We start from the raw sequence: 26,643 nt of genomic DNA, 5'->3' as shown, positions 1-26,643 counted from the left end.
TTCGGGGGCTCGCGGTGCCTTCACGCGCAGGCACTGGTGGGCGGCTCTCCACCTCATTTGCGCAGTGGCATCACAGTGCTCCCCAGTGGGGTAGGGAGCACCGGGATGGCGGGGCCAGGCCATCTGTTGGAGTTTAAACCAGACACCGTAACTGAAATAACCTGAAAGTTTCAGAATCTGCCCCAGAGGCCCTTCTAGGCTACGCTGATCACAAGGAAGGGGCAGCCGGCATTGCTCGGCTGGGGCAGTGTTTGGAGAAATAAAATAACTTCACAGTCACACTCCGCTAGACGGACACTGTCCGGCCGACTGTCGCTTGTGGCCGAGAGATGGTGCTCTGCCTCGGGGTGGCCCCTGCACACCTGGGGACCACAGGGGCCTCCCACCAGGACCTGCTGCTGGGAAACGGGGGCCGTGGTGGGCAGTGCGGGCTCTGACGGTCAGACAATGGCCGTAGACGGTCCAAAGCGAGATGGCTGGTGTCCGCTCATCACGGGTCCGGGAGAAGGGACAGCGAGGGGGTCTGCCCTGCATTTTGGGTTGAGATCTCGGGCGTTCTGGCTTCCCTGCCGCAAATCTGACTAAGCTGCCCCACAGTATCATGTTTGACGCTAGAATAGGTGGAGATTATTTCTTCCTGTCTGCCCCAAACACAAAGCTGGGCTGTTAATTACAGCCTGAACACTGTACGTGTACAGAACAAAACTGAGGCTATTACAAGAAAGAACATTTGATGCCCTGAAAGAAGAGAGATTCCCAGTACCTTGGGAAAGATGAAATATTTCTTTCCGTATGTATGAGTTTTTATCCAGTGAGTCATGCACAGTTCAAAGAACTTTCTTAATTTAATAAAGAGTTTATTTTAAACTTAGATCTAAAAAACCCTCATACCTCTAGCACAGGGTTGTGGTGAAATATCCCTCGACATGAAAATATAGACAGTTAGTTTTTTCTTCCAAAGTGAAACACTATGAGCCTTCCATTCCTGGTTTATTATGCTTTCTGTATCTCTGCTCATTTTTCACCAGTATTGCATTAAGTATTGATATTGATTTCTTGTAAATGGAACTGAAATAGATGGCCCGCAGTTTTTTGTTATTGTTCGGTGGCACTTGTATGTAATTTATTACGGCTGCAATGGAAGCTGCCCCTCGCTGCCACGGCTTAAATTAAACGTGCCACGCTCTGGCCTCTGCCCGTCACCTGCATTTCTCATTTGATAGCAAAAATTATTATGTATAAAGTTTCTCTCTCCTTCTCTCCCCACTCCATAAGAACAATAACGGCGCCCTTTCAGCTGTTTTGGAAGTTTGTGTTGATAACTTCTGTCATTAGTGGATAATGCAAAAGCAGAAAGGAAGAGAATGATTTCCTCTGAGCAGCGGGTTCTGCTCAGTTTCTGGGAGTTCCCGGAGAGAGGAGACCTGGATTCTTGGTCTGGTTTTCCTCCTATCCAACAGGGTGACCTTGGGCCAGTCTCTTGCTCTGTCTGCCTGAGGAGGAGCTCTGCAGTCCAGGGCCTGGGAGCTGAGTTGCCCCTTCCCTGTGTGATTCGCATGCAAGGGGTGACCAGGGATAGGATGATAGGATGGCAGGGTGGCACCTAAATGGTCCCTGGGCACCAGGCCAGCTTGGCTGGGGGCATCTCTGAAGACAAGGTGATGTGCATTTTGCCTGGGAGCAAGCAGCCTCGGGTGTCCCATCCAAGGGGACAGTGCAGGCCCACAGAGAGGAGGCGAATCTCAAAGCCAGGGAGTGGCCCTGTCCAGGACAGCAAAGGGCAGCACAACAACAAGAGAAAAGAAGAAGCCAGAAATCCTCTTTCCCTCACTCAGCTGGAGCCACCTGACTTAGCTGGAACAGGCTAGAGAAGCCACATCAAACAATCTTAGAGAAGAGTGATGAGGCCATGGTTCCCAGCACGCTCAGGACCTGCAAACGCCTGCCTTCTCCTCTGCGGACCCCATCCCCCTTCCACACCTCTGCTGTGTGCTCAGCCGCTGGCCTGGGTCTTGCCCTGTGTCAGGGGTAGTTCTCAGGGGACAGAATATGATGACAGGTGCCAGGAGCTACCACGACTAAGGGGAGGGGGTGAACCCATCATTAATGTGGCATGTGTGCGAGTCTGGGTGTGAGTGCATGCATGGATGTGTTTGTGTGTGTGCTTGTGTGTGCATGCATGCATGTGTGTGTGCATGCAGACATGTATGTGAGCATGTGCATGTGTGTCTGTGTGCACAGACGTGTGTGAGTGTGTGCATGTGTGTCTGTGTGCGCAAACATGAGCATGAGTGTGTGCATGTGTGTGCAGGCATGCATGTGTGTGCATGTGTGTCTGTGTGCAGGCATGTGTGTGAGTGTGTGCATGTGTCTCTGTGTGCACAGGCATATCTGTGAGTGTGTGCATGTGTCTGTGTGCGCAGGCATGTGCGTGAGTGTGTGCATGTGTGTCTATGTGCACATGCGTGAGTGTGTGCATGTGTGTCTGTGTGCACAGGCATGTGCGTGAGTGTGTGCATGTGTGTTTCTGCGCAGGCATGCGTGTGAGTGTGTGCATGTGTGTCTGTGTGCACATGCGTGAGTGTGTGCATGTGTGTGAGTGTGTGCATGTGTGTCTCTGTGCGCAGACATGCGTGCGAGTGTGGGCATGTGTGTCTGTGTGCACATGCGTGTGTGCATGTGTGTCTGTGTGCACAGGCATGTGTGTGAGTGTGTGCATGTGTGTCTCTGTGCGCAGACATGCGCGTGAGTGTGTGCATGTGTCTGTGTGCACATGCGTGAGTGTGTGCATGTGTGTCTGTGTGCACAGGCACGCGTGTGTGTGCATGTGTGTCTGTGTGCACAGGCACACGTGTGAGTGTGTGCATGTGTGTCTGTGTGCACAGGCATGTGTGTGAGTGTGTGCATGAGTGCCTGTGTGTGCGTGTGTAGCCCTTCCAGTGTGGGCACCTTTACCCCTCAGACACCCTTTGCTGAAGACAGGCTCAGCTCATATCCTCTCAGACCTCATGTTTTTGCCCATGCGGTTCTCACTCCTAATGATTTCCTGTTAGGTGTGAAGGTTTCTCTGAAGAAAACTTGCCTCATACGAGATGCTGGCGGCTTCCACATCCTCCGGTTCTTAAGGCACCAGGTTAGATTGTCTGCATTCAGCGTGGGGCAAAACAGTGTCCACTAATTAGACTTTCTTTTCCACTGATTCTAAGGCCACAGGCCTTGGGCCGGAGTGGACACAGACCTCCTGCGGCACCCGCTGGTCTGGGTTCTGCTCGCGTGAATTCGGCCTGACCGCAGCGTGGAGGGCCCTCCTCGAGTTCCTCTCTCTGACCGTGCTTCCGCTAACCACGTTAAGTGGATCCGCTGCGGTCCATCCTTCCTGTCCCCAAGGACTCTCTGCGCCTGCTGACTGGGGGCGCAGTCTGCAACGTTTCCCAACACGCAGGCCGAGGCCCTTCCCTTCCAGCCAGACCCCTTCTCCATTGATTCGTTCATTCATTCACGGAGAAAGGAGCACGTGACTTGGAGGCAGGCATGGCTCAGTGGTGTGCCGGAGACGGGTCTCAGCACTTCGCAAACCCTGACTGCTACATTTTCGGGCATTTTATCCGGCAGTCTTCAACCCTAGCCATTGTTAAAAATTGAAATATGTAAACTTATAATTCGATAAGTTATATCAAAAACAAAAAGAATTCAAAACTCATCATTTCCTAATTATCTTATAACATTTTGTTATTTTCCGTATTTAGGGTTCAAAAAGTTTTTCTGTGAACGTGCATATAGTAACTATTTTAGGCTTTGCTGGTCTGTGTCACACTGCTCAGCTCTGCTGTAAGGAAAAAGAGGCCACAGACAATACATCAATGGGTGGGCACGGCTGTGCTCCAGAAAACTTTATTTTCCAAACAGGTAGTTCTCGATTTGGCCCGTAGCTCAGGCCGCGTTTGCCAACCCCCGATCTACGCCCTGCAGGTTGTTTATGTCTGCGGCATCCTCCTGGTGGGAACTGTGCAGTGGCAGCCACTGCTCCTCTCTTCCCAACTCCTCCTCCCATGACCTTGGGTCGGTAGCTTGAAATCAGCCACGGTGGGAGAATGTACACCACAGAAATTGGCAAACACTAGTAATCAGTTCTCTTTTCCCAGAGAACTGGCTAAACGTCTACCAGGTCACCACTGGTGCGTTTGAATCTTGACTCCGTATTATCTCGGCTGGGTGGCCACAGGCACGTTATTGAACTCTGAGCATTAGCTGCACTTGTACAGAGGTAGAGACTGCACCTACCTCGTATGCCCAGGGCTGGTGGGGGATGAAGCCACATAATGCTATCAACAGCAGGCTTCGGGCTCAGGAATGTCAAAGGGTCCTGGAGGAGGAAGCGTAGACCCAACTATAGAACGTAAAAGGGTCAAAATGCAACGTGGGAAGGTCTGAGCAGGCACTGCCCAGCCTGGGGGCCTCTGATGGCTGGTTCTCAGGCTTCAGCGCTACAGCGTCTACACCAGCCACCTCCCCCACCCCTGGCCTCCGAGATCACGATTCTGCCTCCCCTTCCAGTGGCTGCTCCAACCATAAACTCCCTCTTCCCGACACACACGGTCACGTCTGTGAGTCTCGCTGCCACTGCTCCCCTTCTCCAACTGCCTCCCCTGTCCTTGTCTCTGGACTCAGCTCACGGGGCAGCCTCCCTGAAGGTTTCTGTCGCCCCTGGGTACGTCCAAAGGCCCACATTTCCTTCAAAGGGCATCTCACGTCTTTCTGGTGGTGCTGAGCCCCTGCACGATCCGGCCCCTGTGTTAGTCATGCTTGTTATTTTCCACATTTTATGATGCGTTCACATCGTGGGCACGCTGCAGGTCTAACTCACACACCAAGACAATGTTTCCTCCACCCTAAACCACCGCTGGGCCAGGGACTTAACACCTGGAGACCAGCCTGGAGCCCAGAGCTTGGCGACACATTCGAATGAGCTGAGCCATCCCCAGCTGTTCCCCTGCTCTGCCCTGCCCCTCCCTGGAAACCAGGATGAAGGCTCTGGCCCAGGCTTCCCCTTGCTCCTCTGCCTCCACCCCCCCCATCTGTGCTTCCTCATGTAGCCCTGCGCAGTGGTCTGCCCACCCCACAGGATGTCAGAAGCAAACAATTTTTTCAGTAGTATTGACCTCTCCATGTTGTCACTCATTCACCCCTATAAATTAAGTCTGGGCTATAGTCACGAAACACCCTGCCATCACCTCTCCAGCTCCATCTCCTAACCCCTGTACAGTTCACTTCAGGTGCTCAGCTGCTCCTCAGTCATGCCACGTGTGGTCCTGCCCCAGGGCCTTTGCACTCGCCATTCCTGCTGCCTTGACTACCCTTGCCCAGATGTCCTCGTGGCTCAGCGCCTCACTGGCATCAGATTTTTGTCTTACTGGTGCTTTCCCAGGTGTTATGTGTTGGTCCCCCTGCTGTGGGGCAGGGACTGGGCCCCTTTGTCTTAGCATCTCCCTGGCAGTCAGGTGATCAGGGGCCCAGCACAGGTGTGTGGATTGCTGGAGTGTGTCCAGCAGGGGAGGACTCAGAGTAGGGAGCGAATATTTGCAAATAAGGAATAAGGGAGGTTTCTTGGAGGAGGTGATAAGTGAGTTGGGCAGGAAGGGAAGGGAAGTTCATGGAGTGAGAGGCACCAGGTGTGCTGGGCAGAGACTGTGCTGTGAGTAAAGTCACTGAGATAGGCATGAGCTCTGTTTGGACCAGCTGCTGCCCCCTCTCCAGCCTTAGTTTCCCTTGGGCAGTGTGCTCCTTGCGTATGCATGTTCCCTCCTGCTGCAGGACCTTTGCACATGCAGCTCCCTCTTATGGAACATTCTTCCCACCTGAAACTCCACCTCCAGCAATGTGGCCCTCTTCACTCATCCTTCCACTCCAGCTCAAAGGTGAGAGAAGCCTGCTCTGCCCTCCCTGACCACATTAGTTCCTGCTGCTACCTCCTCCCATGGCTCTGCATTTTCCTTTCTTATGTATCCTATGTTATAATTAGAGGTGAATATTTGGTTAGGATTTGAGCAATGTGGCTCTCTCTCCCTGAATGGAGTGCAGAAAGTGCAGGGCCCATGTCCAATTCGCTCAGCAATGAACCTCCAGTTCCTAACACATGCCTGGCACCAGGCGGGCCCTTGACACACAGGGTTGGCTGGGTGAGGTCCAGCCTGGGAGGTGCACGCATGCATCGGGCGTTATGGGAGACCAGGTGGATGGAGCAGGTGGGACCACAGGGAAGGGCTGGAGGCAAAGCCATGGAGCCCCTTCTGCCAGTGGCCTGAGGTCAGGCAGCCCCTTCTGCCAGCAGCCTGAGGTCAGGAATTCACGGAGGTCCTCTGTACCGGGGGCAGAACAGGTCCCCATCCCTCCCCTTTCCATTGCCTCTGCCAGGGAGAACAGGACTAGCTTTTGGAAGCCAAAGCCAGGCAGGCAATGGGTTTGTTCGCAGCTGTAATGAATCAGGCCTTTTACCATCAGAAGGCCCGGCAGCGTGGCTGCAAATTGGAGAGATCATTTCAGTTTAGCCCCTGGTAAATGGCCTGGCATGGAGCACAGTGGAGCCAGGCCCGAGAGCAAGAAAAACGCAGGTCGGGACTCTGGGTGCATCTAAGCCTGGAAGATGCAGAAAACCCTGGATCCGGGGGCAGGGAGGCTGTTTCTGGAGTTGTGTGTGGGGGGCTCACGTGGGCATGGAGCCTGGACGGCTCTAAAACGGGGGCTGGACCCACAGCAGTGGAGGCCTGCCGGGGAGGCCTGCCCGGCCGCCTGTCTTTGCTGCGGGGCTGCAGAAGGCTCGCAGTGGCGTCTGTGGGCCAGACTCTTCCATTCCCGAAGAGCACAGGGTGAGCTGGCTTGTTCACGACCGTCTGCGGGGCCCAGGTCGGCACCCGTAGGCCTTCAATAGTCACTCACAGGTGGGAAGACAGGCGGGGCCCAGGTCGGCACCCGTAGGCCTTCAATAGTCACTCACAGGTGGGAAGACAGGCGGGGGACAGGCAGGCTGCTCGTTGTCCCCAGGCCCACACTTACTGTGATGCGGGTCTTGCCCTCCCCTGCTCACAACCCCAGCAGCTTTGGGTGGGGCACGGTCACCTGCCCCCGGGCCCCCACCCCCTTCCGGCTCACAGTGCCCACTTCTCTCCCATCGTGGCTCCTTGGCCTTGGAGTGGAAGCTCTGTTTTCTCATCTGTAAAAAACGACAGCCCATTCCTTCTCTCGCCACGTTGGATCGCAGAACTGAAAAGACCCGAAGAGGAGCGAGGCCCGGGCAGGTCGGGGTAAAGGTGAGTCTGAGCTGCTGTACCGCGGGGGTTAAATTAGGAGCCCTTCAGACCTTGTTCTCTTGCTCTGAGCAAAAGAGCAGACGTGACTGTTTTTGTCTGGACTCTCACCTGCTTCTTTTGTTTGTTTCCCCGGCCTGAAGTTGGACGGCAAAGCATGTCGGAAAGAACACAAGCCCAAAGGGTGTCTCCTGTCTCTCCCTTCAGGCTTGCTCACGTTTCTGTGACAACAGGCACTGGTCCATGATCCTGGCAGCCTGCCAACGTTTGGAAAGCCTCCTGGAAGGTGTTTCCGAGCACAGCTGGAATACGGACGGTCACCAGCAACTGGCTGGAGGGGATGCTGCGCTTCTACCCTGGCAGCATTAGGGAATCTGCTGAGTGACACGGAGCGACGGTGTCACCTTTTATGGAGTACCTACAGGCCCTCTGTCACCTGCCACCCCCTGTTGACTGGACAGGAGTGACAACACCGCCAGGATCATCGTCACCACCATCTACTCACTCAGGTACTGGGTGGGCACGGTGCACCGGCTGTGTGCCCAGGCCCGGGCAGTCGTGGCAGAGAGCCGGGGGTTCATGTCAGGAGGCCTGTGTTTTGAGTGTTGGCGCCTGTTGGGCTAGTTCTGACCCTGCACACGTTGTTTAGTGTTGCCACGCCTCGGCTATCTCGCCTACAAAACGGGCATGACAACAAAGCCCACCTCAAAGGTCATTGTGAGGATTAAATGGGCTGTATACATCAAACTCCTAGTGGAGCGCTTGGCTATAGTAATCGTTCAGTAAACGTTGGTTTCTGTTACGAATGCTAATGAGCCTCCCAACAACCCTGTAGGGCAAGTAGGCATTATTAGTATCCGGACCTTCCATGTGAGGAAACTGAGGCTTAGAAAGGTCTGGCACCTTGACCAGGGGGTCAGGGCTAGGGAGTGGTGGTGTTGGGAAGAAAAGCCACTTTCCAGCTCACACTCTGGGTCGTGACTGTACCGGGCTCTATGTGTTGTCCTTGTCTCCACTGTTTCCTTTTGTAAGAAGACCGAACAGTTTACAAAGCTCCATCAACAGTCTCCATATGGTTGAACATTTTCGTACACATTTGGTGCATGTGTACAGAGTTTCTCTAGGGTATGTACCTAGGAGTGGGATTATTGTGTCATAGACAGGGTGACAGTGTGATTTATTGCTCAATCCAGGACTCTTCTGAGATTAAAAGGGGCTGCTATTAACATTTATGCTGGGATAACAGGTGTTTTCTCAGGAAAATCCTAGTTTACCGTGTACATGCATTCTTAGCAAAATTCCTAATGAAAACCACAGGACATTAGAAAATTTTTAAACCCAACGTCCCCCTCCCTGACTTATGAGTTACATGCTGTGGTTTTTCAATATTTTAGTTCAGTATTTAGTTAAAATAGAAAATTTTTAGATTTATCTATATGTCTCCCATTTTATTTGCTAACCATTTCTTCCTGTTGCATAGTCACATTTTCTGTTATTTTAAAACTTTCCCCATGATGAATATCTTTTAGATGTTCCTTTAATGACTTTAGACCAGTTGGTGGCAAACCTCTTATTATTTGTTTATAAAATTATATGAAATTGCTTTTTATTTCAAACTTAAAAGTTTTAAAATTAGTCTTAAAATTAGTTTTCTTGGGTACAAACTTTAGGTTAACAGTTATTTTCTCTCAGTACTGAAATGATATTATTCCACTGTCTTCTCTCATTGTTGGGAAGCCTGCTATCAGTGTAATCTCTTTGGGAGTGGTCTGTCTTCTCTTTCTGGCTATTTTTAATATTGTCCCTTTGTCTTTGGTGTTCTGTAGTTTCAATACAAGGTGTCTAGATATATCTTCTATTCTTTTTGGATGTATGCTTTCTGGATTTATGTCTTATCAGTCTGGGAAACTTCTCGGCTATTCTCTCTGAAAAACTTCCGTTTTCTGTGTTCTTTTCTTCTGGGATTTTTATTAAATGTGATTGAGAGTTTTTAATTTTAGCCTTCATAGATCATAAATCTCTCTTTCATATTTTCCATTTCCTTGACAACCATGCTACATTAATAGGTAATTTTTTTTCAGCTTTGTCTTCCAGTTCACTAATCTTTCTTTCTTTGTGTCTCATTTGTCGTTTAACCCACCTATTGTATTTCTGATTTCAAAAATAATTTTATTACTAAAGGTTCTATTGGGTTATTCCTCAGATATCCTTGGTTATTTTGATGGTCTTTTGTTGCTTGCTTAGTTTTGTAATTCCATTTTAGTTTTCTTAAACAGTTAATGCATAGTTATTTCATATTATCTAAATAATTCCAACTTCTGAGCTATTGGCAGTCTAAGCTTATTGTTTGATGTATCTGCTAACTTCAAATCATGGTGACTTGTTTCCTTGTGTATTTAGTGGTCTTTTTTTAATGAGGTCACATTTGCATGTGTTTAATTGGCAGGAATGCTATACATCTAAATGGAGAATGCTTCCCTCCAAAAAAGGCTTTGTATTAGCTTTCTTTCTGGGAGCTAAGAAGGGATATGTATGAGGCCACTTTAGACTCTGTTGAGGGTCCCTAATTTAATATGGCAGTCATAGGCCTAGCTCCCTATCCTGCTCATGGCCCAGGGCTTACTATCTTAGTATCAGCTCAGTTGCAGAGCTGGTAATATTGGCATTTCCACTTAGTGCAACCTAACTTTCTATCTGCTTAATGCAGATAGGGCTTGGGTTTGCCTTTTGTGGGGTGGGGAGTGGAAGGGAGATCCTAGCAACAGAATAAATGCAGCAGCACAGCCCTTTGGATGACATTAGCTTCCATACTGCCGGAAACAGAGGTCCAGAGGCATTTTTCAGGGATGAAGCGTCCATGTCTAGAAAATGGGTAAGACATCATTGACTCCTTCATGAGACTGTTCAGAAGGTAAAGTAACTTGTCTGAAGAACTCTGGCTCTCAAGAAAGGTGGCTGCCAGCGATCCCTGCTCTGCTCACCCCACCCCTGCCTCCCGAAGGCGGACTGACCTCGCCTCTCCTCCCCTTTCTGATGAGCTGGCTCCCAGGAAGTCTCGAAGGCTGGGCTTTTCCAGATCATTGCTTCAGCTACTCATGTCTTTCTCGGCATCTTTCATCTCTCCACCACCGATTCCAGCCTATTTCCACTTCGTCTTGACTCCACGCTTGGCTTCACGACCCTACAATGCCTCGCTTCACTTTTGCTGCCTTCTCCTTTTTGCCCTCGGTGTGCAGGGACCCTCGCTTCACTGGCATTTGGACCCCAACTCTCCCGGGCTCCGACTTAATCTCTCCAGCTTCGTCCTCTCTTGCTATCTTGACCAGAAGCTCCTTGCACCAGCCTTGTCCTGCGGCCTGGCGCTCAGTCCGCCTCTGCCGGCGCCTGGTCCAGCCAGTTCCAGGGACAGGGGCTGACACAGGGCTGGGGGAGGTCGGTTCGTAGTACTTTTATGGTTCATTTCTGTAGTAGAAAGATCACTTGGAAATCACACTGAGGCTTGTCGCAGGGCTGACAAGTTGGAGGGACATTTTACTTTATATTACAACATCTGTTTTTATTTGTAAGTCACGCAGACCTCCCCTCCTCCACTCTTCCTCAACTCCTTATTTTACTCTCTAGAAAATCTAGGAACAAAGAGGTTTCCCAAGCCAGTGTAAGCGAGAGATCTTGAAAGCATGTCAACAGATGAAACAAAGGAGTAAATCTTCATGACTTTCGGTTAGGCGATGACTTATTAGCTATGAAGACAAAAAGACAAGCAACAAGAGGAAGAAATGGACAAACTGAACTTCATAGAAATTAAAAACTTTTGTGCTATAAATAATATCATTAAGGTAGGGAAAAGACAAATGTATACAGTGGGAAAATATTTAAAAATTAGATATCTAATAAGGAATATATAAAGAAATCTCACAACTCAATGATAAAAAGATAAAATAATCCAACTTAAAAATGGGCAAAGGATATGAATAGACATTTCTCCAAAGAAGATATACAAATAGCTGAACTTGGAGAGATGCTCACTATTGTTTGTCATTAAATATACACAAGTCAAAACCACAATATGATACCACTTCATACCCACAAGGTATCTAGAGCCAAAAAGGCAAATAATAGCAAGTGTTGATGAGGATGTGGAGAAATTGCAGCTCTCATGCATTGCTGGTGGGAATGTAAAATGGTGCTTTGGAAAATAGTCTGGCAGCTCCAAGTTAAATCTAGTCTCCATGTGACCCAGCAATTCCATTTCTAGGTATATGTCTGAGAAGTGAAAACATACGTCCTTATGAGACCTTGTGCGTGAGTGTTCATAGCAGCATTATTCATCGTAGCCAAAAAGTGGAACCAACCCAAATGTCTGTCAAGTGATGAAAGGATAAACAAAATGTGGTTTAATGATACAATGGAATATTATTTGGCAATAAAAAGTCATGAAATGTGGATATATACTACTACATAGATAAATCTTAAAAACATTATGCTGAGTGAAAGAAACTATTGGCATATTGTATGATTTCACTTCTAAGAAATTTCTAGAATAGGCAAATTCATAGGGATGGAAAGTAGATTAGTTTTAGGGCTGGGGTGTCAGGTGGGGTTACAGGGAGTGACTGCTAGTGGCTATTGGGTTTCTGTTTGGGGTGGTGGCAATGTTCTAAACTTAAGCTGTGGTCATGGTTACCCAACTCTATACTAAAAACCATTAGATTGGGTGAATTATACAGTATGTAAATTTTATCTCAATAAAGCTTTTTAAAAAAAAAAAAGAAAAAAAGCAATCAGCAATTCTTTCCTCTGTCTAGGAATTTAATTCATTTCTGTTAGAAAAATGTTTCGTGAACATTAGGGCTACCAGATGCAGCAAAGAAAAGGGCATGGAGCCCAGTCAAATTTGAATTTCTGATCAACAAGGGATCATTTTTTAGTTATAAGTTTGTCCCAAATATTGCATAAGACAAACTTATAATTAAAAAGTATCTGTTGTTTATTTGGAATTCAAACTTGACTGGGCGTTCTGTGTTTTATCTGGTTACCTTAATTAAAATATAATGCATGCCATAGCCTTTTAATAGAGAGCTATATCATTTTCAAAACTATCATCTCTCCATATGCTTCCCATAAGCCACGTACGAAAGGGGCTATTGCTTCCATTTCACAGAGGGTGAACCAGAGGCATGCCAGATGACATAAATGACTTCTCCATGGGACCCAGTGGCAATGCCTTGGTCTGAACCCAGGCCTTCCTGTCTCCCTAGGCCAGGCCCCCTTACTCGGAGAGATGGGCACAGGGCTTCCTTGGTGTAGCCAATGGTGAGAAACGTGGTTCTCTCGGAGGGGAGTCTGAAACCTTCAGTCCCCGTGAAGTTCCTAGCGGGGCTCTGGAGCCTGGCTGCTGAGGGAGCCGGCAAACCAGAACAGTGAGTTCCCATTAGAATGTTCTTTTCTGGGAGGAGATAACAGGATAATAGGTATGTTACTTGCTTCCTGTAAAATGATGAGTGACAAAGAGTCACTTGAGATTAGAGTAATTCAGAACGAGTTAAGCCAATACTTGTGCTCCTTAGAGATCAATTTTTATTTTGAGGCAAGGAAAGGGAGGATAAAAGAGATCTAAAATAACGTTCAGTGTTCCCTTCCCAACCTCAACAAGCCTTGGGGGCTCTGGGAGGGAGATCTCCGCGTGCAGGGAGAGAGACGGGGGTGAAGGAGGAAGAGCATGGAATGTCCTCGAAATTAAAGACATATGATTTAGGGGAAAATGATAGTTCTGCCCTGAATTCCTTGGTATCTTCTGCACTGAATATCTGCACCGAATTCCAGTTTAAAAGATAAACTGGTTGTATAAATGATGTTTTGAAGATGTTTAGCATCTTGAACAGGGTACAGTCAAAAACTAAATGGGCCACTTGGGGGACGCAATGATATTTTTCTCCCTCTCTCTGGTCATCATAACAAATTACTGTTGCCTGCCTGGTTGGGTCAACAGGACACCTTCTCCTAGGTCGGTCTGCTGTAATGCAATAGCTAGTGTCACTCTGGTGTTTTCTATGATATAGATAGTAGTTCCCAAATAGTGGTCATTGAACGAGTGTCACACTGCATCTGAATCATCCAGAGAAGATTCTACAATATGTATTCCTGAGGCCCTCTCCTATGGATTCTGATTCAGCAGGCCTGGCTTGGGGGCTGGGAATCTATGACTCTTAACAAGCTTCCCAAATGGTTTTATTGAACACCCAGACTGGAACCCTCTGGTAGAGATGAGATATCAAGATGTTGTATCTCATAATTAGAAAGTTTGCATTTGACAAGGTTAGAATGTAAGTGGTCTTTATTTTCTGCAAACAGAACTTACTTTTAGTCTGATAAGAAAACAGTTTTTTAAGGACCCCAATTCTGCTATAAATATATAAACATATTAGGACAAATGATTTTTTCTTTTCTTTTTTTTGAGACTGGGTCTCACTTTGTTGCCCAGGTTGGAGTGTAGTGGCTGGGTCATAGCTCACTGTAACCTCAAATTCCTGGGCTCAAACAATCCTCCTGCCTCAGCCTCCCAAGTAGCTGGGAGTACAGGTATGGACCACCATGGCTAAATTTTTTATTTTTATTTTTTTGTAGACATGGGGTTTTGCTATGTTACTCAGGCTGGTCTTGAATTCCTGGCCTCAAGCAATCCTCCCACCTCGGCCTCCCAAAGTGCTGGGATTACAGATGTGAGGAACTGTGCCCAGTCTAGGACAAATGACTTTTTAAAGAAGTCTTGTAGGAAAACTTGTTTTAAGGTATAGGGTTCATTCGTCATCTAAAAACTTGCCCCTAAAAGCAAATGAGATGGAGTGGAAAGAACTGTGCCCCAGGAGTATGGACAGTGGGGTTCCAGTTGCAGCCCTTTCTGCTTTTGAGCCAGATGAACTGGAACTCACTGCTTAACTGTCTGGGACTCAGGCTTCCCAGGAGGTGGGGGGTGGTGGGGATGGAGGGAGCCAGCCAAGGGAGCAGAGGGGCAGGGGAGTGGAAGATCTTGAGGCCTCTTTCCAGCTTTTATACTCTATGGAATCCTATAGTATTTTTCTGATTCTATTAATATTTTAGTTTTTACAAAGCAGTTTACTACTGTGTTCTAGAGCCAAATAGCCACCCCTCATTTGTGATTAGGTGTCATGGTGGACTCAGGCTGCTCTGGCTCTCGCCAGAAGCTCCAGTCCCCTGCCTTCTGCATCCCTTTCGTGAAGCTCCTGGTGAGTGTGACCACCAGACCTCAGGATCACCTCTGCACCCCCTTGTCCCTTTTGTTGCAAATGTACACCCAACTGCATGTTTCTCATGCATTTCCTTGGGGTGATTGTTTCACTGCATAATTCCTGAGGGATAGTTCCCCATTTGCCAACATTCCTAGGAAAGCTCTTGGAAACATTAGGAAAATACTCTTACCCCAAAGTTATATTAAGATCTTTAATTATAGAAAAATATACTATCAATATAGATACCAGACCTTGGGGTATGTGGTATTTAAGCCTCCAGAATATCAGGGTGACCTCAGCCCATAAAACAGATTCTCTTGCCTGTGGCCACTGATTCTTTTTTTCCTTGAGCAGAGATGTGCCCCTCCCTTTAGTCTCCCGCAGCCCAGGACCCCACTGCACCTGTGAGTCTCGGAGGTGGTCGGAGGTGCCTGCTGAGCTCTGTCCCACTTAAATAGCATGCCCTGGTGCTGCCTGGGCAGACTCCTCGCTGGTGGCATGGGCTGCCTTCTTCACGGGATCTGTTCCTCACCCAAGGCCTGCAGGTGAGGGCCAAAGTCCTTCCAACGTCAACTGAAGGAGGACAAATTTATTTTTCCTGGCTGCCACCTTGTCTCTCTTCTTTTTGCCCTCCAATTTTCTGGCTAGCTGGAGTTGCTTGCTGGGCTTGTGAAGTCATCCTTGTTTGATCATATTCATTGATGATAGCCTTGTTGCACTCAGAGGCCTCAGAGTTCTGGAGTCCTCAGGAATTGATCAACAGCACATACGGGAAAGATATTGAACTTAGATGAAAAGCACATCTTAAAAAGCAGTTCTGTGTGATTTGTGATGTTGCTACAGCAAAACGATGTGCTCACCCCCTGCTTCTGACAGCCACTGGTTTGGGTATAACTGGAACCTGCAGTCAAGGTCAGAAGCAGAGTGGCTGGGATGCAGGAAGCTGGGAATTCATCCCAATATCATCCAAGCACTTATAATGCCCTCGGAGTTTGATGATGAATGTCTTTTCCAACAGCCCAGATGTTGCATTCCTGGGTCTCAATATCTGTCGTCATAAAATCCATCTGATTGCTCAGAAACTGCCCAAACACACGTTAGCAATGCATTTGATCCAGAGTTGGGGTCGCAGCTATGAAAGTCACCGCAAGGCTTTTAGCTGGAAGGGAATCGGACAGGTGCGACGCCGCAGCTGCTCGCTCCACCGCAGCGCAGAAGCAGCGCGGGGTTTCAGGGGTGCTGCCGGGAGCTCAGGTTCCAATTCCTTTCAAAAGTCTACAAAACAATGTGTTTGTAGTTAAATTTTACCCATGACCCTGAGAAAAAGATTGTAAATTGCAGTGCCCAATGGGGTTAGCTGTCACTCAAGCAGCCCCTTTGAGAATTTGGTTAATGGCTAAAGAGGCACCAGGAGTGCCCAGATGTTTAGGATGCTGCTCACAAAATAGGAGAACCAGGGGGTGCGCAGAGTCACCCAGGTGCCCCCAAATCCTGCGTTAACCTGCCTATTGCTGCTATAGGCTTTTGCCTTACAGGCAAATATCACTTTGTAGCCTGTGGAGGGCTGGGTAGGTGCTCAGCTAGCTGCCGGGGGAGTGTGCAAATTCCACGGGTTATGGTGCTACATCAGGACGGTGCAAACAGGCATCTAATGAATTCTCTCTCCACAAAAGGAATTCAAATAAAACAACTACCACCATAAATATGTAAGTGTAGTGGGTTGTTATACTTTATGTACTGTACTTTTATGTGATCCCAACTATTCGCCTTTAAGAGGGAGAGAAAAATAGAGATAGACAGGTGGATGGATAGGTGGATGGATGGATAGATAGATGGAGAGGTCAGGATCTCTCTCTTATAAACTGCATTATAAAATACTTGACATGCAAAATAGTATATAACATACCCGCAAGACACGTGAATCAACCACTCAGCCAGAATAGTGATTAAATGATTCATCCCACGTGGCAAGAGCAATAGTTTTTTCCTCACCACTTTCTATTTTGTTCACTTTTTAAAATTTTTAAAATGAAGTTTCTTTATTAATGGTAGAAGATTTTTGCTATGGATAAAATCATTATGATTTATAAGAAAAATATGATGACGTGGTTCATTAGTTTTTTTAAAAACAGGTTTATTGACATAACAATTAACTGCCTCGATTTAAAGTGTAAGTTTTGACATATAAACACACGTGTAAATTCATTACTGCTATAGAGATAATGAACATCTCTGTCTCCCCTGTGGTCATCTCTACCTCTTCCCACCCTCCCCCCCCCACCTGCTGTCATTGTAGATTAGCTTAAAAGTTCTAGAATTTAATATAATAAGAATTATATAGCATGTACTCTGTTTTTTGATCTGGCCTCTTCCATTTGGCATATTAATTTTGAGATTCGTACCTATTGCTGTGTAACAGTGGTTCTTTCTTTTTTATTGCTAAGTAATATTCCATTGTAAGGATATGTAACAATTTATCTACCCATTCACCTGTTGATGGACATTTGGTTTGTATCCAGTTTGGAGCTATTAAAAGTAAAGCTGCTATGAACGTTCATGTACAAGTCTTTCCATGAATATAGGCTTTCAGTTTTTCTAGGGTACTTTTATTTTATCATCTTAATTTTCATTTCTCTTGCTACATTCCCACGGTTTCCATGCATACCAAGCAGGATGGAGTTAGGGGTGTTTGTGCACCCCAGTTTAAGACTGTGGGTCCTGGTCTGAGGAGTGAGGCCTTAACCTGGCCTATGTTTCATATGCAACATGAAATAGCTAAGTTAGCAAGAACGATTGTCAGCAGAACATTGTGACAACCAACATGTATAAGGAGGGAAAAAGTCATCTTCTTCCTTCACCTTGTCTTAACAATGTTTTCTTCTTGCCATGAGATTAGCAAACGATGCACAGGAACAATCTGTAGGCTAAATACATTTTTAAAGGGTTGTTAATATCCGTTCCCAAAGTAAATGACACAAAACCAACATGAGTATAAGCAGGGACAGGCATTATTAATGGTGTTTATTTTTCATTAGGAGGCCAGAACAATTCCCTAATTGCTAGCAGATTCTAGGAACTGCCTTATTTGTAAACAGTGGTTTGCAAAAATAGTCATTAACAAAATAAACAGCCAATTTAGAGCGAGCAATTGCAATTATAAAATGTATTTAACGGTTTAAAGAGTATTGGTGATATTTCCTAAAGGCTCAGTGTCTCTCCCGCATTTGAACAGCTGAGCTCGGCTTGCCAGACCCCAGGCACAGACCCGACACACCAGTATTATCCAGTTGGTTTGATCACTTCCTTTTAAAATGTTAATTTTATGATTACAAAGCTAACTCATTCCCATTCCAGCAAATGTGCCAAATACAGAAAAGAATAACAAAGAAAATAAAAATCTCCCATAATTCTACCTTTTAGAGATAACTATTAATATTAGTTTAATTCTTCCTCCTATGCAAACAATTTATAGTTGAGCTCAAACTCTATATACCATTGTGTACTCTGGTTTTTTTCTCCTTAGCATTATTGCATAAATATTTCATCAGTTTATTAAAGTTCTTCGTAAGCAACATGTTAATGGCTAGAAAAATACCCCAGTGTATAGATGGCCCATATGGTACTTAACCATTGCCCGTGTTGTGGCTACTTAGTTGGTTTCTAATTATTTCTAGGGTGAATAATGTTGCAATCAGCATTTCTGTGCAAAACCATTTTTAACTGTATTTAAAAACTGTTTCCTTGGAATATACCCAGAAGTGAAATGTTTAGATCAAAAGGTATGAATGTTTTTGAGGCTCTTGGTACAAATTCAACTCTGCGTTTAGTAGACAGTCTCCCGACAGGGGTGATCAGGAGACTAACCGAAAGGCAATTGCCATGGCTAATTAGATTAGGACTAAACAGAACTCTGTTGGCATCTTTGGTGGTTGAGTGGGAGCATGATCAAAAAATTGGATGAATGAATCAAAAAATTGGAATTTCTTAGCCCAGAAAGAAGACTGAGTCCTAAAAAAGCAGCACTTTTTCCAAGAGGCAGTCATTCAAACTTGGCTTGAAGATGTGACTGGGAGGGAGACCCACCCTTAAAGATGGAGACAAAGAAAAGGATGGGCAAATGAGTGCCAAGGCCTGCCCAGGTTTGAGGGGAGCACTGGAAGCCCCCACAGAGATGATGGGCGGAGGCCTATACCACTATGGTTCTTCATTAAGCCCCACCTCACCTCTGCGACTGGGGTGACCACCCATGTGAGTCCCCAATAATCCCATGTCCATCATCTTTAATGGTCCTCAAGGATTGCAACTGCCCTGAGAATCAGAAGTGTTATCGTTGTTACTATTTAATTCCTCTCTGCTTTAGTATATGAGGCAAGGCATATAGCAGGTGCTTATTAAATGAGACTTTAAGTTCCCCAGGGGCAGGATCCAAGATTGTCCCCTCTATCCCCAGTATCTAGCACGGTTCCTGCCATATAGTAGGCATTTGGTAAAGTTGGTTTAACTGAAGACGTTTAGGTAGTTGCTGATTAGTCACCAGTTAGATCCATTCAGACAAGAACTCGTGGGAAGGATAAAACCCCACTAAGTTTGGCGGAATCCCACCTTCTCGTTCTTTCTCTCCTACCCCTCCTTACCCTGCTCTACTTCGCCTGCCAGGCTGACCTATGAACCTGCCCAGCCAGTGAATAACGTGGTCTGGGCTCAGCGTGAGCCCGCAGCCCGAGCCCGCGGGGTGCCTGCTCTTTAGCTGCTCAACTGATGAGGGAGCAAAGTTGCTGAAGTGTCTCCTTATCAGAGATGATGAGCTTCCCCGTGATCCAGGGAAACAGCCTCATCTCCAGCCTGGTCTTCTGGGAGAAGCTGGGTTGGTCATTTATTCAGTGTTTTTTAACCTCGCAACTCATGTTAATTAGCTCAGTACCCCAGGACTTATTTCAGATTCCTGCAACAGCTTCCTCTCCTTGCTGGGTGAAGCTCCTGACTGTCCACGTCGGGGCTGGGACTGGGCCAAGCTGCTGCTTGCAGTAGACATCGCATCGTCCAGAGCCATGCTAGTCTTGCATTCACCATGGCAACGGGACAATGAGCAGCCCTTGCATTTCCATTATCTTTTGTTGGTTTCCTAAAAGTGGGTATTTTCCATGCCACTATTTTCTCAGCTTACCAATTACACTTTAGAATTCTTTTTGTCTGAGGTTTTCTTCTCTAGCACTTAGAAAACAAATTCACGAAAAATGGCATGAATTCCAAATTATAGGAAATGGAAATCAGCCTGGGCACTGACTGATTTTACAATTTGAAGTCTAAGTGAGTTTTTCAAAACTATATATATAGAAGAAAGCTTAATTAAAACTGTTGTTTTTTTTTATGTAAAGAAATCAATTCCTGTCCAAGGTGTGATTATGCTTCTAATGTACTTGTTTTTAGTCAGGATAGAAGGATATAGCTCAGTAACAAATGACCTCTAAATCTCAGTGGCTTTAACACGATACACGTTCATTTCTCTCTCAGGCTCTTTGTCCACTCTGGGTCATCAAAGGGCTTTGTTACATACAGTGACTCAGGGCCCCAGGGGCACTACGATGCCATCATCAGCAATGTTGGGTTTTCACAGCAGAAGAGACAGACAATGTTGCCTGTCTTCAGCACAGAAGTGACACATTGGCCAGAACTAGTCACTTGCCCCCACCCCACTCTGGGGTCAGACATTGTGGGGGAGACATTGAGCTAGGCCCAGAACAGCTTGACAATAGGGCAGAGTAGGAAAAGAGACGCAAGGACCAGAATTGATGTCTCAAGACACTGAGCCATGTACTCTCTGTTCTCTTATTTGATAGATACTATAAGGCAGCAGTCCCCAACCTTTTTGGCACCAGGGGCCAGTTTCATGGAAGACAATTTTTCCACGGTCTGGGGGTGAGGGGTGGCAGAGCTCTGTGGCCCAGTCCCTAACAGGCCATGGACCACTACCGGTCCTCAGCCTGGGGTTTGGGGACTGCAGCAATAAGCTCCAGGGTAGCATGCCCATTTTATAGTTGAGGAAGCTGAGGCTTTAAGAGGCTAAGGCACTCATCGATGTAATTGCCACCCCCAGTTGCAGCCATTTGGGAAGACAGAGACCAGGACGATGGACCTTTAGTATTTTTAGCACCACCCTTGCTGCCACGGCTGATACCAGCAGATAATTCTTTAGTCTATTTCTTTTTAAAGAGAGTTGAAAATTAGCTTTTCCATCTTTGCATCTTCAATGTAGCCAGATGTATTGGAACATCTATATCTATATATCTATACACATCTTCAGTTAGAGTTCGAGCTCCATGAGGGCTAAAGGTTTGCTTTGTTTCTCTTTGTATCTCAGTGCCTAGTAGACTCTCAGGCATGAAATAGGTGCATAACCCGTGGTTACTGAATGAGGAATAACTGTGCCAATGGAATCCTCACCCTGCCAGAAATGATGCCATAATATAGTTAAGGAATTGCAATCATAGAAGTCTATGGACAGAGATGGGTAGATTCCTGTTATCTAGAACTTTTGATGTCTCCTTGTCCACAGGACGCTGCGGCTGGGACCCGCAGTCAGCTGCAGGGCCAGTGACGTTCTTCTCCACCGGGGCCTTCTTAGAAGGTGTAGTCCCAGAGCGGGACCGGCCTATGTTTTGATAGCAAAAAGATCAGTGGAAACTGGAATCCCAGCTTCAAGATCGTACCCTGCCTGCTCCCCCCGCCCCCCAGCCCCTCTTCGCATCTTCCGCTTCAGTGCCGACACTGAGGTGACTTTCCCGTTATTCTGGGACTGGAACTTTACCCAGTTCTTGGCCTTCTTCAGGGTTTAATTCCCATTTGTTGAGGTAGCACGGTACAGTGGAAAGCACTGATACTTCACATAAGGGCATTTGGGGTTTAAATCCTGACTTCTGCCGAGTGATTTCTGCATGGCCGCAGGCAGGTCACTTGCCCACGGCCCCAGTGTTCTCAGCTGGGGAGTAGGAACACACCGCACATCCTACAGGGCCATTTGATGGCTGTAGGAGACAAGGGACACATAAGGCCCCAGCAGTGAACAAGATGATCAGATTTCTTGATGTGAGCCCAGGAGCTGAGCCCTGTGGGACGGCGGCAGTGGAAGTATCTGTTCTTCAAATGCTCAACTAATGAGGAGGCAGAGAGGCCAAAGTCTCCTCCTCCTCGTGAGATGCCGGGCAGGCCACCCCAGGACCCCGTGCATAGTGGGGGCTCAGTTCACAGGTATTGACAATAACAACGATGACGGTTAAACTTGCTTCATACCCTCCTCCAGCTCCTTCCTATTTTCAGTCTGCAGCCCCTTCCTCTTTTAAATAAAAGTGGAGCCACTGTCCAATGTCCCTTGAATAAAGGAGGTGACTTTGTGCTGGGTGCTCTCCAGACGTCACAAAATGCCAATACCGCCTCCACTTTGCTTGAGCAAGGTCTGCTTGGGTTTCTGTGACTTGAAAGGCCCAAATGAAACGTCCCCTGCACAGAGGCCTAACTGTCACCACCTAGCTGCCCCACTCGCTCAGCAGGAAGCTCAGGGCCTGGGTTTCCTCCAAAGACAGTGGATAACAAATTAAACTGACAGAAGCCACCTAGGCTAGAGTTTAGGCCCCCCTCAGCAGCTGTTTCTACTCCCCCTCCAGGTGGGTAGGGTGTCCAGAGGCTGCATAGCTACAGACTTAGGAGAAGTCACACCAAAACCCACCACACTTGAAAGGGAGCATCCTGGCTTTTGCAGAAGTGCACACACAGCAGGGCAGTGTGCAACCTAGGCTGTCCTGGAGGATCTGATGTCCAGGAGGCCCTGATGTGACAGCCTTCCCCACTGGAGATGGTAGTAGTTGATTAACAAACTGAACCTACGACAGAGTGCCCGAATTCAAGGGATACAGAGAGTAGTAGGCCAATGGTTTCTTCTAGAGAACAGAAAGAGAAACAGGAAGAAGACAGAGCAGGAGCCTTGGAGGGGCGGGACCAGGAGCCAGCAGCAGTCACGGATAAGGAGAAAGCAGCCCAGGTGTAGTGCCGGGGGGTGGGGGGGGTGGGGGGACAGCTGTCAAGTTGCCGTAGTGGTAGGGCCCTCAAGTAGGGTGGATGGATGTTGTCTCTGAGCCAACATGGTGTTGGCTCATGGAGTCACCCACCAGGTGGCTCAAGCTTAGGGGGGTCCTGAGCGAACTTCTGTTCTAAGGTACGCGTGCCTCCATGAAGCCAGGTGGTGCCATTGCTATTCTTGTCATCCCCATGGCCAGGTTTGTCCTTATCCACATTGCTTAAGGTCACCTGAGAGTGTCTGTTTCTTGACAACTAAAGTCATAGGCCAATGTGAAAGACCACAGGTGTTCGCCAGGATGTGGAGAAAGTGGAACCCTTGTACACTGTTGGTGGCAATGCAAAATGGCACAACCGCTGTGGAAAAAAGCATGGAGGTTCCTCAGAAAATTACAAATAGAACTACCATATCATCCAGCAGTCCATTTCTGGGTATTTATCCAAAAGAACTGGAAGAAGGATCTCAAAGAGATATTAGCACCCAATGTTCATTGCAGCGCTATTCACAATAGCCAAGAGGTGGAAGCAACTTACATGTCCGTGGATGGGTACGTGGAGAAAGACCATGTGGTATATGCCTATGACAGAACACCATGCAGCCTTAAAACAGAGGGAAATTCTGCAGTATGTGACAACAGGATGAACGTTGAAGAGATTATGCCAAGTGAAAGAAGCCAGTCACTGAAGGACAGACACTTGCATGAGTGTCTGAACAGCCCGTCTCATAGAGAGTAGAATGGTGGTTTCCTGGGGCTGGGAGAGGAGGAAATGGGAACTTACTAATAAATGGGCGCAAAGTTTCAATTATGCGAGATGAATAAGTGCATAGTAAGCTGCGTGGCATAGTGTCAGTAGTTAACAATCCTGTGTTATACACTTCAACGTTTGCTAAGAGGGTTGATCCCATGTTAAGTGTTCTTACCACACTAAAATAAAAAAAAAATATTTTTTTGTAAAGTGCTAAACCAGCAAACAGGACACAGGAAGTCCTCAGGCAGAGGCATCAGCCAGGGAGGCCTCACCGGGTGAGGACACTCTCTGGACCCCGAGCGTTCTCGCCTGACTCTACAGCTGTCCCTCAGCCCGCTGTGGTGGCAGTTTTCACGTGGAGAGTGGTGGGCCCTGAATGATCACCAGGAGGACCTGACTGCACCCTCAGTTTCTTCTTCCACTTAGTTAACCACAACTGATGCTTAAATTTTTTTTTGAAGTGAAATTTACATAATATAAAATCAACCATTTTAATGTGAACAGAATTCAGCGGCATTTTAGTACATTCCCAGTGCTCTGCAAGCACCACCTCTGTGTAGTCCTGGACCATTTCATCATGCCTCAGTAAAAGCCCTGCTTTCGTCCCCCCCCAGCACAAGTCTGCTTCCTGTCTCTTTGCGTTTACCTATTCTGAGTATTTCATGCAAGTGGATCATCCGATATGTGACTTCTTATGTCTGTTTCTTTCACTTAGCATCATGTTTTCAAGGGTCATCCACGTTGTGGCATGTGTCAGTACTTCATTCCTTTTTATGGATGAATAATATTCCTCCGCCACGTAGATTTACTACATTTTCTTTATCCATCCATCCGTCGATGGATATTTGGGTTATTTTCACCTTTTGCCTATGGCGAAGAATGTTATGAACATACTTTGATATTTTTTCAAGTCACAAAAATCACAGAGACAAGCCCAGGCTGGGTGCCCTGGCCGTGCCAGTGTGTCCTGGTGGCCTCCTGTGTGCGGCTGACACTCCGCCCCCACTGTGACAAGTTTAAATGGCGGTACTCAGGGACAGAGTCTCTGCAGGCCTCTCTCAATCCCACCTCTTAAAAGCCCACCCTGAGGTTGCTTAAGAAATTACTGGGTAATTGAAGCAATAACTTTCAAGACCAAAATATATATTTTCCTCCTCCATAGAACACAGCGCCCATAACTCTTGCGATGCTTTTAGCTGTTCCCGAGAATAAACCGACCGCCGTTCCCCTTCCCGCCTGCCCAGCGAAGCTCGGGAAGGAGACAAGGCGCAATTCGGTGGGAATCATAAACAGAGAAGAGGGAAATGCTCTTTTTAAACATTCTCAAGATATTTTACCCCCGAAAAGTGCAAATAAAACCGATCGCCCTGACCCCAAGAGCCGGAGCTCTCGCCGTGTCTATGCGGCCCGAGGTTGGGTCCCGCGGCGGCGCACACGGGGGCGAGAGCTCCTTCGGGGAGGACCGCGTGCCGTGCGGAGTCTCATTTACATTCCGGGGGCACGCCTGAGCATTGTTTCTTTCGGAAATGTCAGCTCTCTCAATTCTTCCCCCTTTTAAACAGATCCACATGATTTTCCCCCCTGATCGAAGTAAAAAGAGTGTAAATATTTTAGCATTTCATAAAACTGGGAACATTAAAGGCTACTTGCGCAGTCATTCGAATAACAGCAAGCATTTCCCGCACATTCTAATCAGTTAACTTCCCAGGGTAATTTTTCAAGAGGAGCAGAACGGCCCAACTCCAGGCCACGCACGCCTTCGCCCGCTCACATTTCTGCCGCTGCGGTCGTGAGGAATTCGCCCATAAAGGGGGAGAGGGACCTCTCCTGCCTGGGACGCGATAAATGGAGTGTGTTTGTGCAGGCCAGAGCGGTGGCCGCGGGCGCTGCCTTGCGTTTATGTCCTGCCAGGGCCGAGGGACGGCGCTTCCCACATCATGGGCACCGCGGTAAAGAGAGGGAGGCGGGTCGCTGTCTTCCTGCGCAGCACGCGTGTTCACACGTGGGAGCTTCCGCAGCCCAAGCAGGTTGTCCAAGCAGGTACTCTGCACAGTGTCATTTCACGTAATGTTAAAAAACAACAAGTGGCTCCTTGCCAGGGCTCCCGCTACTAAAGGCCACGGGGAAGAACTTGGAGAGCTTGACGGCGCCCCGAAAGGCTGCAGAGAAGAGAGAGGATGGGCCGGGGCAATGCGAGAGGACGTGGGCTTGGTTGGGGAGGGACTTCAGGGGGCGCTGCGCTGTCCCCTGCAGAAACCTCCACCCGCGAGGACACAAGCCGCCCAGATAATGACTCTGTCACCAGTTTCAAAGATGGCCTGTGCCTTTGGGCTGTGAGTGGGTAGAAATTTTTAATGTTTGCTTGGGCCTCATGGTAATGAGGGGAGCTATGGGGGTGCTGTTTCTTATTCACTTGTCACCAGGGCAGGAGGAAGGCAGGGCGTGGGGACAGCTGCTGCGTGCTTAGAGCTGGCTGGGTGAGCCGCTCGGGCTCACCTGGACAGGGCCACTGGGCCTTAGGAGGGGCCTCACCTTGGGCAGGTGTGAGGACCTCCCCAGCCCTCGGAGATGCCGGCGTGGAGGAGGGTGAGAGACGGGAACACTCGCTCCCCTGCCCTTGAGCAACGAGTGTGTGGGGAGGAGAGGACGGGAGAGGAGGCCAAGTGTGTCCTGTCCTCCTCGTCCAAAGAGGACCGAAGCTTTGCGTCTGGCGCAGGATTCGGAGCCCTGAGCTCAGCCTGAGGTTCCCCCTCGTGCCGAGAGATGCCTCCTCACTGGCCAGAGATGACAGATGTGGCAACAGAGCCATAAATATCCCGAGTCGGGAGAAGATGGACAGGGAGAAGTCATTAGCGGTGACAAAGAGTCTCGTAGTTGAGCATTGCTCGCCTAAAAATGATTGCTAAGGTTAAAGCCGGCGATGAGTGAGAGGGACGGGAGCGGGCTGGGGACATGGGCTGTGCTCTGGGCTGTTTGATCTGAGATGGCTGAGCTTCCAGCAGTCCACACCCACCCCAGCCCAGCTGGGAGAGTTGGCTGCTCCCCCGTTGGCACATTCAGGTTGGACCCGGCAGAAGAATATTTGCCCGCTGCAAATCGAGCAAGTCGCTGAGATTTCACAACTGGTTGCACTTCTGCATGTTTGAGTCGAGAGTGACAGGAAAAATCTTAACATCTCCTTGAGAAATACTGTCTCGATTAACTGTCTTTATTACCGCATAGTGCTTCTTTTTATTAAATACGTTCGTTGGCAAACCATGGCAAACAATTTCACTATG

General features: G+C 47.8%; 1 long non-coding RNA gene across 1 annotated transcript in view; it reads left to right on the top strand.

Moving 5' to 3' along the window:
- Positions 1-7,152: 7,152 nt before the first annotated feature.
- The window catches only part of LOC105880314 (uncharacterized), a 60,637-nt gene continuing 41,146 nt past the window's right edge, over positions 7,153-26,643 (top strand). The window contains exons 1-2 of the long non-coding RNA XR_012922938.1: positions 7,153-7,304; positions 7,509-7,810. This is a non-coding gene — a long non-coding RNA (uncharacterized LOC105880314). The remainder of the gene's footprint in view (positions 7,305-7,508; positions 7,811-26,643) is intronic.

The sequence above is a fragment of the Microcebus murinus genome, chromosome 14 (assembly GCF_040939455.1).
Source record: "Microcebus murinus isolate Inina chromosome 14, M.murinus_Inina_mat1.0, whole genome shotgun sequence".
Lineage (NCBI taxonomy): Eukaryota > Metazoa > Chordata > Mammalia > Primates > Cheirogaleidae > Microcebus > Microcebus murinus.
The sequence above is the reverse complement of the archived record's forward strand: the minus strand, read 5'-3'. Positions and strand labels throughout refer to the sequence as shown.